Source organism: Phyllobates terribilis, unplaced genomic scaffold (genome assembly GCF_046119375.1).
Source record: "Phyllobates terribilis strain yellow unplaced genomic scaffold, ASM4611937v1 Scaffold_4__5_contigs__length_816908805, whole genome shotgun sequence".
Lineage (NCBI taxonomy): Eukaryota > Metazoa > Chordata > Amphibia > Anura > Dendrobatidae > Phyllobates > Phyllobates terribilis.
In genome coordinates this window covers 375,953,420-375,966,526 of record NW_027362764.1, presented here as the reverse complement: position 1 = coordinate 375,966,526, position 13,107 = coordinate 375,953,420, and positions in this window count along the sequence as shown.

Here is a 13,107-nt window from a genome sequence, read left to right as displayed (position 1 = left end):
GTGTCTGTGCGATGTTTGCGGGTGTGTGCAGGTGTGCGCGGTGTCTGTGCGTTGTCTGCGGGTGTGCGCGGTGTCTGTGGGATGTCTGCGGGTGTGTGCGTGCAGGCAGACATAGGCCGATGTACACTACTACTCCCATCGGCCTATGTCTGTCCCCCGTCCACTCGTGCCAGCAGGATCAGCTTGATGGGAGCAGTAGTTCCCATCAGCCTGATCCTGCTATTTAAACTGCCCCATGTGTTATTTTTGCCCCTATACACATGTTTTATTCTTTTAGGCCCCCATATATATTTGTTTTTGGTCACCAATAAATTTTAAATACACTTCATTGGTGGCCAGTGGTTACCTAAAATAAATTAGTTTATACATTACCTGTCCCCGCCGATCGCCACCTAAAATAAAGTAAAAAATAAAAAACTACACCTATACTCACCTAGACACCTAATTCCCCGAAGCCATTGATCTCCTGTAATAAAATATAAAATAATAAACCACAACCTTATCCTTACCCCTCCGTAGTAGTCCATGAGTGTCCCACGAAGATCTCCAGTTTAGAGCAGCCACATAAAATGTGACCGCTCTGAACCGCTGCCGCCGCTCGAATGCCGGGGCCGCAAAGCAGCCCCGTCATTGCATAAGCAGGTTCGCCGGAGTTCAGGCAGCGCTGCTCCGGTTAGCTCCTTTACGGCCCTGCTGTACCGTGAGAAATTCCCACGGTACAGAAGTGCCGTAAAGGAGGTCACTGGAGCAGCGCTGACTGAATGCACTCCGGTGACCTCAGTCAGTGGCTCCCGCTGCCGGGAGCGGACGTGTTCCCGGCAGCGTGAGCTTACAGCAGCCATGCACAGCTGTCACCATCTCCAGATGTGACAGCTGTGCATGGGAGATCAGCGCAGGAACGTGGACAGGTAACTATTTTTTTTTAGTAAACTAAGAATTAAATAAAATGGAGTGTTTTATTTCAAATAAATTATTTTTTTCTGGGTGTAGTGTGTATTTTTTCTTTTTAACACTTTGTAGGTTAGTAATGGGGGTGTCTTATAGACGCTCATCATTACTAACCTGGGCTTCATGGCAGCTGGCGCTGACATGAACCCCACCACTATTACCCCCTGCCACCGCACCAGGGCAGCGTGGAAGAGCGAGGCTAAGTACCAGAATTGGCGCATCCTATGGATGCGCCATTTCTGGGGCGGCTGATGGCTGGTGTTTCTAGCCGGGGAGGGGGCCAATATTCATGGCACCCTTCCTGGGCTATTAATATCAGCCCCCAGCTGTCTGCCTAGCCTTTGCTAGCTATTAAAATAGGGGGGACCCCACGTCATTTTTTGGGGGGGTCTCCCATTTTAATAGCTAGTAAAGGCTAGGTATTCAGCTGGGGGCTGATATTAGTAGCCTGGGAAGCTCCATGGGTATTACCCCCTTCCCAGGCTTCAAACATCTGCCCAAGCCGTCTGCTTAACCTCCGCTAGAGACTAAAATTATGGGGGATCCCACACCAATTTTTTTTTTAATAAATCCTTTATTTTAACACTAAATGACACAAGGGGTTAATAAAGATGCAGTCCCTAAATTATTATTTATTTTTTAATTAATTTTTCCCAAAAATTTTGACGTGGGCTTTGCCATATTTTTGTATGCCAGCCAGGTACAGCATCCAGGAACGGGCTGCCCCCAACTCCCAGCTGCCTATTTGTACCTGGCCGGACACAACAATATAGGGAATCCCTTTTTTTATTATTATTTCATGAATTTCATGAAATAAGTAAAAAAAAAAAATAGGTGGGTCTTCGCCCTATTTTTGTGTCCAGCCAGGTACAACTAAGCAGCTGGGGGCTGGAATCCACAGCGCAGGGTGGCCCAAGCTTTGTGGGCCCCCCCTGCTGCGAACTGCAGTCCGCAGCCACCCCAGAAAATGGCGCGTTCATAGAAGCGCCATCTTCTGGCGCTGTATCCAGCTCATCCAGGGCCCTGGTGCGGTGGCTCACTGGGTAATAAAGGGGTTAGGGCCAGCTTTGTATTATCCGCTGGCCTTAAGACCGAAATTCATGGGGTCACGCCAATATTAGACATGACCGCCATGAATTTCTAGTAAAGTATTTAAAAAAAACACAACACCCAGAATAAAGTCCTTTTATTGAAATAAGCACACAATTCTGTAATGTTCTAAATTAAACCATACTTACCGTCATGCCCATTCCATACCAGGGCCCTAGATGAGTTGGGTACGGCGCCAGAAGATGGCGCTTCTATGAACGCGACATTTTACGGGGTGACTGCGGACTGCAATTTGCAGCGGGGGGGGGCAGAAAGCTTAGGCCTCCCTGCGCTGCAGATTCCAGCCCCCAGCTGCCTAGTTGTACCTGGCTGGACACAAAAATAGGGAGAAGCCCCACGTATTTTTTTTTTTAAATTATTTCATGAAATTCATGAAATAATAAAGAAAAAAAGGGCTTCCCTATATTGTTGTGTCCAACCAGGTACAAATCGGCAGCTGGTGGTTGGGGGCAGCCCGTTCCTGCCTGCTGTACCTGGCTGGACACAACAATATAGGGAAGCCCTTTTTTTCTTTATTATTTATGCGAAGCCCCACGTCAATTTTTTTTTAATTATTTCAGGAAATTCATGAAATAATTAAAAAAAAAAAAGATGTAGGGTGAAGATATAGGCTTCACCCTATATTTGTGTCCAGCCAGGTACAGCAGGCAGGAACGGGCTGCCTCCAACCACCAGCTGCCTATTTGTACCTGGTTGGACACAACAATATAGGGAAGCCCTTTTTTTCTTAATTATTTCATGAATTTCATGAAATAATTAAAAAAAAAAAATACGTGGGGCTTCGCCCTATTTTTGTGTCCAGCCAGGTACAACTAGGCAGCTGGGGGCTGGAATCTGCAGCGCAGGGAGGCCCAAGCTTTCTGGGCCCCACCCGCTGCAAATTGCAGTCCGCAGCCACCCCGAAAAATGGCACGTTCATAGAAGCGTCATCTTCTGGCGCTGTACCCAACTCATCCAGGGCCCTGGTGCGGTGGCTCACTGGGTAATAAAGGGGTTAGGGCCAGCTGGGCATTATCATCTGGCCCTAAGCCCGAAATTCATGGGGTCACACCAATATTAGACATGACCGCCATGAATTTCTAGCAAAGTATTTAAAAAAATACACAACACCCAGAATAAAGTCCTTTAATTGAAATAAAGACACAATTCTTTATTGCTCTAAATTAAACCATACTTACCATCACGCCCATTCCAGCTGAAGCCAACGATCTCCTGCAATAAAAGAAAAATAATAAAGCAACATCATCCTTACCTTTCCATGGTTCCCAGGACAGCTTCAGCTCTGCTACATCGAGATGACAGGCTGGACCGCAGCAGAACGCTGCCATCCAGCCTGTCATCCCGCAGACACTGAGAAGTGCAGGCATGCTGGCGCTCCTCAATGTCAGGCTGTGACGGCATCCCGATGAGCCGAGTCTCTCACGCTCACCGCATGCGCAGGAGAATTCTCCCACGCTGTCAGTGACGTGCATGAGGTGAGCTGAGTTCATTGTCGGCTCATCTGGATGCCGTCACAGCCAGACACTGAGGAGCGCAAGCAAGCCTGCGCTTCTCAGTGTCTGCGGGATGACAGGCTGGATGGCAGCGTTCAGCTGCGGTACAGCCTGTCATGTGAATGTAGCAGAGCTGAAGCTGTCCTGGGAACCATGGAAAGGTAATGATGATGTTGGTTTATTATTTTTCTTTTATTGCAGGAGATCATTGGCTTCAGCTGGAATCGGCGTGATGGTAAGTATGGTTTAATTTAGAACGATAAAGAATTGTGTGTTTATTTCAATTAAAGGACTTTATTCTGGGTGTTTGTGTTTTTTTTTAACTTTGACTATGGGGTTAGTAATGGGGGTGTCTTATAGACGCCTCTCCATTACTAACCTGGGATTGATGTCAGCTGGCATTATAAGCTGACATCAACCCCAACCCTATTACCCCACTGCCACCGCTACAGGGCAGTGGGAAGAGCGAGGCTAAGTGCCAGAATTAGCGCATCCTATGGATGCGCCATTCCTGGGGTTGCTGACGGTTGGTGTTTCTAGCCGGGGAGGGGGCCAATATTCATGGCACCCTTCCTGGGCTATTATTATCAGCCCCCAGCTGTCTGCCTAGCCTTTGTTAGCTATTAAAATAGGGGGGACCCCACATCATTTTTTTGGGGGGGTCCCCTATTTTAATAGCTAGTAAAGGCTAGGTATTCAGCTGGGGGCTGATATTAGTAGCCTGGGAAGCTCCGTGGGTATTACCCCCTTCCCAGGCTTCAAACATCTGCCCCAGCCGTCTGCTTAACCTCCGCTAGAGACTAAAATTACGGGGAACCCCACGCCAATTTTTTTTTTAATAAATCCTTTATTTTAACACTAAATGACAAGTACAGTAATCAACACTATCACTGTACTTCTTATATATGTGACTGACATGTTTCTATCTATCTAATCTATGTGTGATGCTCTATTCTTTCTGTTATAAATTGTCGGGTACCGCTGCTGAATTGCCGGCCAGCTTTTTTAAAGAGACGGTGCATGAAAACACTATTATTTTTTAAAATAAATCCTTTACACTAAATGACAAGTACAGTAAGCAACACTGTCACTGTACTTATTATATATGTGACTGACATGTTTCTATCTATCTAATCTATGTGTGATTCTCTATTCTTTCTATTCTAAATTGTCGGGTACCGCTGCTGAATTGCCGGCCGGCTTTTTTAAAGAGACGGTGTATGAAAACACTGTTATTTTTTTTAATAAATCCTTTACACTAAATGACAAGTACAGTAAGCAACACTGTCACTGTACTTCATATATATGTGACTGACATGTTTCTATCTATCTAATCTATGTGTGAAGCTCTATTCTTTCTGTTCTAAATTGTCGGGTACCGGTGTATGCCGCTTCTGAATTGCCGGCTTTTCATGTTTCACTGTGAGCACTGTTCCCATCGATTTGGGCAACCACCTCCTCCAATACATTCTACATTATTGTTAGTTGTTTTCCTTCATGTGGAATTAACCTACAAGGAAAGAAAGGGTTTATTTTCATTCCGATATTTGTGTCCCATTGACTTACATTGGTTTCCGGTATCGGAATCGGCGATATCCGATACTTTTTGGGTATCGGCCCGATCCAATATGATCCGATATTTCCTGATATCGGACGGTATCGCTCAACACTAGTGATAACCCATATTTCATTTGAAACTACTGTATGGGCATACAGTAGGACTTATAAGAAATTAGTACTTTTTGACTTTTGGACTGCAGATTTTTCTGGAATAGATAATTGATGCATTTGTAGAACCCTGCAGGTGTCAGAACAGCAGAAAAACTCCAAAAGTTGACCCCATTTGACTTTTCTTTGTCCATGGGGGTTTTCCAGAAAAAGCAGAAAGCAGATATTGCAGAGTGAAAATTGGAAACATGCCAGCTTAGTGCCCAACACATTGTGACCAGCTTGTGCTTCTAGAGACAGGCACCCCGTAAATTTTCAAGTAAGTTTTTTTACTGATGATGAGCGAACGTGCTTGCAACTGCTCGGTACTGACCCGAGCATCACCAAAATCAACCATTTCTTCCATTTTCATTCCATTGCAGTGTGTCGGTCAAGTTATTCACACTAGGTGTCTGTTTGTCTGACACAAGGTGGGAAAGCCTTCCTCGTAACGTCAATACGACGGAAGTTGCCAGTACAACTGTTAGGTCTTTCAGAGTCTGTTTTTTTTAATTTTTTTTTAAAGACTCTGCCGATTACCCCAAAAAGGTCATTTGCACCACCTGCCAGGCCAGTATCAGCAGGGGTAGCAAAACTAGCAGCCTGACCACCACCACCAGCATGATCAGGCACATGGCAGCAAAGCACCCGACTAAGTGGGCCGAACCCCAGGTTCCAGAAACAGTGTCTGCGGGTGACACCACTGCTTGTTCTGTTGTTGTGCATGCATGCCAATCCCCTGTCCATGGCGCATGCCAAGATGCCTCCCGCCCTGCACCTGTCGTTGCACACTCCCAACTAGCACCATCAGCAAGCATGTCCTTGTCCTTGTCCCAGCGCAACGTTCAGTTGTACCTACCCCAGTTTTTGGAACGCAAGTGCACATACGCAGCCAACGCCCCACAGGCCACACTACTAAATTCTCACATTTTATGATTGCTTGCACCCGAAATGTTGCCTTTTAGGCTCGTGGACATGGAAGCTTTCCGCAACCTGATGGCAGCGGCCATCCCTCAGTACTCGGTCCCCAGCTGCCACTACTTCTCCCGGTGTGCCGTCCCCGCATTACATGAGCACGTGTCCCATAACATTAGACATGCCCTCAGAAAAGCAGTTACTGGGAAAGTCCACCTAACCATGGACACGTGGACAAGTGCTTGTGGGCACGGACAATACTTCTCACTGATGGCACACTGGGTTAACACAGTGGAAGCCGGGACCCAGTCGGACCTTGGGACGGAACAAATCCTCCCGACGCCGATGATTGCGGGCCCTGGGTCAATCAGGGTTGCCTCCACACTCTACAGCTCCTGCCCCTCCTCCTTCTCTTCAGCCTCCATCTCCAAAATTACCACATCAGTCGCAAGCTGGAAGCACTGCAGCACTGCCTTGGCCAAGCGGCAACAGGCTGTGCTGAAGCTAATATGCTTAGGTGACAAACCACACATTGCTGAAGAGTTGTGGACAGCTCTGAAAGAGCAGACAGATCTGTGGCTGACACCGCTGACCCTACAGCCAGGCATGGTCGTGTGTGACAATGGCTGGAACCTGGTGGCGGCTCGGAGGCGAGGTGAGCTCACACACGTACCATGCCTGGCCCATGTGCTTAACCTCGTTGTTCAGCGGTTTCTCAAAACCTACCCGGAACTGCCAGATCTGCTTGTCAAAGTATGCCGCCTGTGTGCCCATTTTAGAAAGCCAACTACGGCTTCCGCCGCCCTTGCTGTGCTTCAGCAGCATTTGCAGCTTCCAGCTCATCAACTGATCTGTGATGTCCCCATGTGCTGGAACTCTACATTGCATATGTTGGGTAGGATTTGTGAGCAGAAGAGGGCAGTTGTTGAGTACCAGCATCAACAAGGCTGTGGGTATTCAGTTCAGACTCCACACATAAGGCCTCAGGAGTGGACATGGATGTCAGACATATGTACCATCCTCCAAAACTTTGAGGACTCCACCAAGATTGTGAGCGGCGATGACCCCATAATTAGCATCACCATCCCGCTTCTCTGTCTTCTGAAACGCTCTCTGCTCACAATTAAGGATTGCGCTGTAGGCGGAGCACGATGAGATGGAGCAAGGAACCATACAGGGTGATTACACACAGACCAGCCTCATCTCATCCCAATGTCGATTGGGTGACAATGAGGAAGAGGATGAGGAGGAAGAAGAACAGGAGCTAGTTTCCTACACTATAGATGGTACTACCTGCACAACTGTCATACCGTCTATTCAGCGTGGATGGCCTGAGGACAGGGAGGAGGAGGAAGAGGAGGAGGATGAGAAGGAGAGCATGATCAGTCGTCCTCTTGGTGAGGACATGGAAGTTTTGCCTCTTTGCAGTCTGGCACACATGGCTGAGTCTATGTTACTCTGCCTTTCCCGTGACCCTCACGTTGTCCAAATTTTGGGTGACAGTCATTACTGCTTGGTGACACTTCTAGACCCACGCTACAAGGAAAACTTTCTGTCTCTTATTCCCACGCAGGACAGGAGTAAGAAAATGGGGCAGTACCAGAATGCCCTTGTTGCGGAATTATTAAAAAAATTCCCATCTGAAAATGCTGGCGGCAGAGGTCACAGCTCATTGGACAACCAAGGAGTACAGGCGAGAGAAACACAAATGCAATCCAGCAGAGGCAGGGGAACACTGTCAAAGTTCTGGGACAGTTTACTCAGACCCTCCCATCGCACAAGCTCTGATGCATGGGGTACTCACAAGGAGGGACAAGTTTCAGAAGATGCTGAGGGCGTACCTTGCCAACCGCACCAATGTCCTCCGTGATTCCTCTGTGCCTTATAATTATTGGGTATCCAAGCTGGACACTTGGCATTAACCATCTCTCGACGCCTTGGAGGTCCTGGCCTGCCCTGCAGCTCGTGTTTTTTCAGAGCGTGTTTTTAGTGCTGCTGCTGGAATTATAACCAATAGGCGCATCCGCCTGTCAACTGAAAATGCTGACAGGCTGACTCTTATAAATGAACAAGGGCTAGATTGGGCCAGACTTCTCAACACCACCGAATGATAGCAGTGTAAAATAAACTCAAATAGTGTCTTTTTTTTGGGAGGTATAACTCTATTCCCATGCACCTCTGTCTTCACACCCAGACATGGGTATATGCTTCCTGATTTTTGTCTATTTGCTCTTGTCCTTCTCCTTCTCCACATCCTCATCCTCCACCACCATATGTACCATATCAACATATCTCTTGCAAGGGACATGGGAGTTCCTCCAAATTTTTGGCAGCCGTTGTTTCACTGCATAGGCAAACAGTATGGGAGACCCACTTCTTAATAATGGGAATTTTTTTCAGGAGGCCCTCTGACCTCTATGTCTCTTGCAAGGAGCATTGGAGTTCCTTCAAATGTTGGGCAGCCGTTGCTTCCCTGCATAGGCAAACAGTATGGGAGACCCTTTTCTTTGTAATGTGAATATGTCGTTACAGAGGCCGACCTCTATGTGTCTTTAAATTGTTAGTGGAGTTTTTCCTAAATTTTGGCAGCTGTTGGACTCACTGCATACCCTATAACTGTATAGCAGACCCTCTCCTTTCTAATGGGAAGATGTCGTTACTGTGGCCCAGCTTTATATGTCTTTAAAATGTTAGTGGGTTTTTTCCCAAGTTTTGGCAGCCCTTGCAGTCACAGCATGGGCATTGCCACTATAGGAAACCCGCTGCTTTATAATGGTAAAAATTTTTTTACTGTGACCCTTCTCAGTATTACCAATACCCAAGGGGTATTGGGTTATGTCCAAATTTCTTGGCAGCCCTTGCAGTCACTGCATACGCAATAACAGTATAGTAGACCCACTTGTTAATAATGGGAACAACAAAGCATAGCCAGCTGATGGCTCTCTAACAATAGCAAGGGCCGACTGCTGGCCCTTTAAAAATAGTAAGAGCCGCCTGATGACCCTATAAAAATAGACTTTGTGACTTTCAGAGTTTCTCCATCATAAATGAAACAGGATGTGTCTGATGTGTCACACACCACATGGCAGATAAGGTTGTAAAATGTTAAAATTACATTTCCTAGTGAATGCATTTGTCTTGGTTGAAAGCAATGCAAAAGTGCAAAAACGCATCAAAAACGCTACGTGTGAACATAGCCCAAGGTGTCGAGGAGCATTTTTGTTTTTGTATATTTATTTTGCCATATATACAAGTCATTACCCTGGAAAGGATGTTGCTTAACATATTTACCAGGAAAATACATTTTGGTTTCGTTTTTGTATGTTTTATTGTGAGTCTGTAAAAGTGGCGTAATACCTCTGACAACATTGTTGACAGCAGAGACCTGGGAGTCAGAAATGCTTCCATGGGTCTTTCCTATGTCGTTTAAGCACCGTTCCCATCGATTTGGGCAATTTTTAGGCCCTCTGCAGACCGCTGGGGGGAGCCGCCTGAAAAAATGCTTGAGTTTCCTATAGACTTACATTGAGCTCGTTGCTCGGGTCGAGCACCCGAGTATTCCAATTTGCTCGACCCGAGCAATGAGTACCCGAGCATTTTAGCGGCTCGCTCATCACTAGTTACCACCATTCAGGATATTCTAACAAAATGGACTAAGTTATGGTGGAACTGTGCCTTCTTGGAGAAGTATAATACACGCCGATTGATTCCCAGGGGACTTCGTGTTAGGGTGATCCCTACCTTTCCCGTTACTGAGGAGTTCATGAGCAAGTGGGAAGAGGCATGCAACAGCTGCTCCAATTCTTTGATGCAATTACTTGTGGATTTAAATACCAATAACATTACTAATCTTGATAAACTGATTGATGCAGCCCAGACTGAACTTAGGTCTGGTTGCCCTTTTGAGTAACTTTTTATATTCAACAACCAGATTGAAAAAAATCTGGATATGGTGGTCAAAAAGATACATGAGTCACAAACTACTAAATTCAATAGAGACTTAAGAGATTTTCCATCTAAAAATGTCTATTTCTGGAGAAAAACATCCTCCCAAGTGCCTAGATTCCAACGTATACCACTTAACTAGAGATGAGCGTTGTTCTACTCGAACTGTTCGCCAATCTCAAATTCGAGCTGTTTTGGGCGGTGTTCGAGCCGTTCGGCGAACACGAACAATTTGAGAAAAATTCGGCTGTTCGAGGTTATGTTTGATAACTGTTCGTGTGACGCGCCCCCTGGGACATATTCCTTTTTGAGGGGAATACCCGGCACCGGATCAGATGGGGGGTTGTAGTCTCCGAGCGGCTGTGACCCGGTCCCGTGCCCAGGGCGTCAAGCTCAGTGTGATGTGGCAGTTCTACAGATGTTACTAAAGTTCTTTTGTGTCGACTACGCCACCCGTTGTGATGCGGTCACTGTGGCCGCCGCTGCAGCAGGGTCCGCTGAGGCTGATGGTGGGTGCGCAGCTTGGTGAGATAACCCCCAACGGGAGGGGTATAGCCTCAGAGGGGACAGGCGCAGAGGATGGGGGTTGTGGTGGTGTAGTGCAGACGGCAGTGAAGACAGAGTCGGGTTGTGCAGTTAAGGGTGTTTACTTACTGCAGATGTTATACTGGTCACTCCAGCTGCTAGTGACCACCCGAGTCGTGCTGCGTCCACCAGGTCCTGGATCCAGCCAACCCCCAAACAAGTCCGGAGTGTGGCCCTGAGCTCTCCCTCTGTCCTTTCTTCAGCCGTCCCCACCAGTGATCCACCTAGGTCCAGCTCCCTCGGGCCTTCTGTTGGGACACCCTTGGCCCTGGGTTCCCTGACCCTTCATGTGGTGTGCCTTCGGGGTGAATGTGGTGGGTGACCGTGGCAGACACTGCCCACGGTCTCCGGTCTCTGGCTGGGGATTGTTTTTACCCCCACCAGTTTGGGTTCCGGTACCCTTTTGCTGACTCCTCACCCGGTGCTCTGATTTGGGTTCTTGGGTCCCTTCTCTTCTGTGCTCTGGGTCTTTCTCTTTTCTCCTCTCTCACTCTGGGTCTTGGTCTTTCTTCTCTCCTCTCCTAACTTGTTCTCTGCAGCTGATCCTCTCTGCATCTGACTCTCTGCGTCTGACCCTGATTCTAGTTGGTGCCCACCTTATATATCCCTCTATGTGTGAGCTCAGGTGACCAGCACCCAATGAGCTCCTAACTTTACCCAGGCTGCTCCCCCTATCTGCCCCTACACTACTTGGGATGTACCACCCCCCTCCCACTCCAGCCATGAACAGACTCGGTCGTACCTGCACATTTCTAAGTGGGAGTACCGTTGGTCTGTTCCTCGGAAATGGGATGTATGTAGTGCATGCAGCCTACCGAGCTCAGTCCCACACTCCATCCTTGCCCGGGAGTGGAATATCACACCTCTGGGTTGAGGTGCAATACTCCTGTAGCAGCCGAACCCTCAGGGTGCTACATTCCCCCCTGGTAAATCACAGCACGTCCTCGGGCTGTAAAGACAAAAACACCAAAACATACAAAATTTTTCATATAAACATAATAAAACATATAAAACATTATATATATAAAACTTTTCATATAAACATTCTCGTCGTCTCTTGTTTCAGGTTCCTCCTCCGGACACTGTGCAACGTGTGTCCGGGAAAAGTGCGACAGTCTCTTAGAAAAACTGGTTTTCTATAAAACCGGAAGGGGGCGCTTTAGGAAGCGCAACTATATACAGGGAATATGGCCGCTCTCAGTCCTCGGCCAGTTAAGGAGGGAAAGGGAATGGCTGCTCACAGTCCTCAGCCTGGTATGGATACGGAATAACGGGTAAATAGTTCACTCATGCTGGTCCCAACGGGGACTATATATATATGTATCAACAGTTTCTTTGGTACCCGGTCGGGTAACTATTTACATCACATGCTCTGCCGCACTCAACGGCGTCTTCCTCCTGCTCTTTGCTTACAGCTGGTTGTTACTTCAGACCCGTCCGGGTCCTCTTGCTCCTCCTCCTCGCACCGCAACTCCTCCTCCGTCAGGCGGTGTACGTGGAGGGCGTAAGGTCCTTTGGCACACTTGTGCCGGGTGAAGGTGACCTCGTCTCCGATGTAGAGGTCACGACCTCTGTGCCCCTCCGGCAGATGGGACTCCACGTCTCTGCGCGTGACAAAGACGTCGCCGGGGGTGTTGTTGTCTCTAATGAAGCCCCACCCATGCTGCAGGTTAAACTTTATTACAGTCCCGGTGGTACGGGGACTGTGCGCTGCACGGGGGTCCCTCCTGGTCCGGCTCTTTTGCTCGGCGCTCCTTATTTGGGCCTGTTGTTCCCGGACCCGCCTCTCTCTCCGCTCCCTCGCAAACTCCTCGAGCTGTTGGCGGCAGCACTCAGCACGCTCCGCTGCAGCTGCCCTGGTTTCCTGAGTGAACCCCATTAGATCTTCTCCGGTGGGGTCCCACTCAAACTGCGCTTCCGCTAGCGGGGGCGAGATCCTTATTACGGGCTTCGGAGCCGGAATCAGGGGTGCACACATGGCCCCAACCCTCCTCTGGTGCTCCAGTTCGTAATACTTCTGGGGCCAGATGAAAGGCTGCCCGTCCGGCCACGTGTGCTGGGCAAACAAGTCCTCTCCCAGACGCGGCACCCTTGGTTTTACGGGTGCGGGCGCGGTGGTGGTGGCGCCCGGGTTGCCCAGGCCTTGCGGCCAGGCCTGGGGCAACTGGAAGGTGAAGGGCACCGTTAGGACGGCGGCGCCCTGGGCTACCTGGCCTTGCGACCAGGCCGGAGGCTCCGCGGAGGTAGGGGGCGCTGTTGGTGATGCGGCGCCCGGGAATTCTAGGCCCTGCGACCAGGCTGGTGGTACTTCCTGCTTGGTCACGCTCGGGGTCGAGGCGTGTGACGTCACAGGGGTCGCGGCGGCGGCTTCCGGTTGGGGCCTAGTCTGCGTCGGTGACATGGC